The 3,386-nt window shown below is 38.5% G+C and overlaps 1 non-coding gene across 1 annotated transcript; it reads left to right on the top strand.

Annotated features, from left to right (window-relative positions):
• Window positions 1-680: 680 nt before the first annotated feature.
• On the top strand, window positions 681-787 carry LOC121140066. Its single transcript, XR_005876906.1, has one exon. It is a non-coding gene; the product is annotated as a U6 spliceosomal RNA (small nuclear RNA).
• The last annotated feature ends 2,599 nt before the right edge of the window (window positions 788-3,386 follow it).

The raw sequence follows: 3,386 nt of genomic DNA on the forward strand, positions 1-3,386 counted from the left end.
AATCACATACATATATGTTTAAAACATATATTCAGGTACATATATATCTACATATACGTGTGTGTGTGTGTGTGTGTGTGTGTGTGCATGCACATGTTTCCCTAATAATAGGATGTTCAGTTTGTGTAATGTTATTTACATGTATATTTGCAGGAATAACCATTTGACACTAGAGAACTAAATGTTAATGTCTTTCCTTGCAGAAAACCACCTTCCCAACCCTTACCTTCCTCAGTAGCCTATAGACTCTTGTGTAGATTTGAGGCCTCCTGGAATTTTACCCATAGACTTTCACGTGTACATTGTTGGTGTTCTGTTCACATTTTTGGTCATAATGCTGAAACTTTATGAGTGTAGTTTACTTATATTTTGAGGGACATGATCTTATAACAAACTCTTCAACCTTCTGGTTATTCCAATATTTCTGCACCCTATTCCTCAATGTTCCCTAAGTCTTAGGTGTGAAAGTGTTTTATAGATATATTCATGGAGCCTGGGCTCTACAACTATGTATACTGATTTTCTGTAGTTTTGTGGAGTGGTTTCTCTTTCAAAGATATGTTTCCTTGATGAAAGGTGAAGATAGATTAAATGTTTTATTAATAATGTTATTGACCTTGAAAGCCTGTCAAGACATTGCAAGTTAGAACAAATAAAATTTTATAAGCATATAGGTAGAAGTGCTCATTTTGCCAGCACATATACTAAAATTGGAATGATACACAGAAGCTTAGCATAGACCATGTACAAGGATGATGTGTAAATTCATGAAGAGTTCCATATTTTTGTCACTGTGAAATAACCAACCCTAAGTGTAATGGCTGTAGAAGAAGGTAAAGACCAGCTCAAATGCACAGAAAACATATTCAACAAAATCATAGAAGAAAATTTTCACAACCTGAAGAAGGATGTGCCTATGAAAGTACAAGAAGCTTACCAAACATGAAATAGACTGGGACAAAATAAAAAGTCCTCTTGCCACATAATAATTAAAACACCAAACATACAGAATAAAGAAAGAATATTTAAAGCAGTGAAGGAAAAGGACCAAGTAACATATAAAGCCAGACCTACCAGAAATACACCTAACCTCTCCATGGAAACTCTAAAAGTCAGAAGGCCCTGGGCAGATGTTCTACAAACACTAAGAGGCCAGACCAGACTACTATACCCAGCAAAATTCTCAATCACTATAGATGGAGAAAACAAGATATTCCTTGACAAATCCAAATTTACACAATACATATCCACAAATCCAGGTCTACAGAGAATTCTGGAAGGAAATCTCCAACGCAAGGAAGTGTGGAGAATAACCACACTAGAGAATTAACAGAAGACCTGAAAGCTCTCAGACAAAAAGAAGCAAACACACCCAGGAGGAGTAGACTCCAGGAAATAATCAAATAGATAGCTCACTTCAATAAAGTAGAAACAAAGAAAACTATACAAAGAATCAATGACACAAAGAGATGGTTCTTTGAAAAAAATCAACAAGGTAGACAAACCTTTATCCAACCTAATTAAAAATAAAGCATTGTCTCTGAGGATTCCTAGAGATTGAATTGCCATTTCAGCTTGGTATATATGAGAGCTACTAGGCTAGCTGCTTTTCTTTTCTATTCTTCAGCTTGAACCACAATATTTGTTTCTTAAGTTCTTATTATCCATACTACACATCCTGGTTGCATTTTCCCTTCTTGCCTCTCCTTCCAGTCCCTCCCTCCACATCCTCCTCTGTTATCATCTACAGTATATTCCTCTTCAATTTCTCTTTATGAAAAGACACCTCTCCATGTATTACAGCTTGGCAAGGCAATGGCAGTGTGAGGAGTAAGATTCAAAAAGTCAGTAAAAAGTCAGATGCAGTCCCTGTTCTTACTATTGGGAGTTTCACAAGAGGACCAATCTATACAATTTTAACATATATGCAGAGGACCAAGTTTAATCCCATGTAAGATCCCTGGTTGTCATTGCAATCTCTTTGATCCCCTATGATCTCAGGTTAGTTGATTCTTGGAGTTTTATTGTGGTGTCCTTGACACCTCTGGCTCTGAGAGTCTCTCTCCCCCATTTCTGTGGGATTTCTAGAGCTTTACCTAATGTTTGGCTGTGGCTCTATGTCAGTTTCCATCAGTTTTTGGATGGATCCTTTCTGTTCTAGGATATTTGTATACTAGGTGAAGGTGTATATTACTGTGATTGGTGTAATAAAAAGCTGAATGACCAATAGCTAGGCAGTAAATACAGGCGGGATCTCAGGATAGAGAAAAGAAATTGGAGAAATCTAGCTGAGTGAGAGGGAGTACAAAGACACACAAAGGATGCTGGATGGGGCATACATGACAGAACATAGATTAATAGAAATGGATTAATTTAACTTATAGTAAAAAGTCAAGGCCAAGCTTTCATATAAGTCTCTCTGTCATTATTCATAGGCTGGCAGCCCAAACTAATATCCATCTCTGATGAAAATTGTTTGATGCACAAGTCCTAGCACATCTCATAGGCAGGAGAGATTGTAGGTCAAAGGCTAGGTACCTGGGTTGGTTTCCTAATTCCCCTACTTGAAGTATCTCCTAGTCACAGGAGACAGTAAGTTCAGGCAATGTATCCAGTCTATGAGTATTAAGGATGAGAACATGAGCCACTATATTGCAGGAGTAGGTAGGAGCAAAAGGGGTTAGAGTACTGAAAGAGACTAATGAAAGAGGACAGCATTTTGGATAAGGTAAAAATCAGGAACAATTGAATCTCCAAGGATTTTACAAAAATGACACCAGGTAAGACTCCTAGCATATAATATGTTTTAATCAAAATACACCTCCCATTACCTTCATACAATTTCTTTGTGATTCACTCCTACTTTTCTTGCCTGACTTAATGTGTCTCATGCATTTATACTGTCAGAATCAGCATAGGACTATAAGTATGTAAACAGGTATAGCACAGTCTACTGGAATATGAATGTGTTCCTATGTCCAGAATTCCTGAAGGAAAATGATTAATTTTTTTCATTTAATTAGAAACAATCCAGGTTCATATGTAAATCACAGGGTTCTCTCCATCCCCTCCTCCACTGCCATCAAATCCCCCATCTCATCTTCCCTCTGCTCCCCAGGGAGGGGGAGGCACTCCATGGGAGATGCCCAAAGTTTGTCATACAATCTAAGACAGGGCCCAAGCCTTCCCCCATGTGTCCAGGCCAAAGATCACATCCCTCCATGTGGAAGTAACCCCCCCCAAGTCAATTCATATGCCAGGGATAAATACTGATCCACTACCACAGGCCCCATAGATTGCCAAGACCTCCTCACTGACATGCAGCATGGATCAGTCCCATGCTCGCCTCTCAGCCATCAGAATGGAGTATGTGGGCTTCCCCTTGT

This window comes from Mesocricetus auratus, unplaced genomic scaffold, assembly GCF_017639785.1.
Source record: "Mesocricetus auratus isolate SY011 unplaced genomic scaffold, BCM_Maur_2.0 Super-Scaffold_100003, whole genome shotgun sequence".
NCBI classification, from domain to species: Eukaryota; Metazoa; Chordata; class Mammalia; order Rodentia; family Cricetidae; genus Mesocricetus; species Mesocricetus auratus.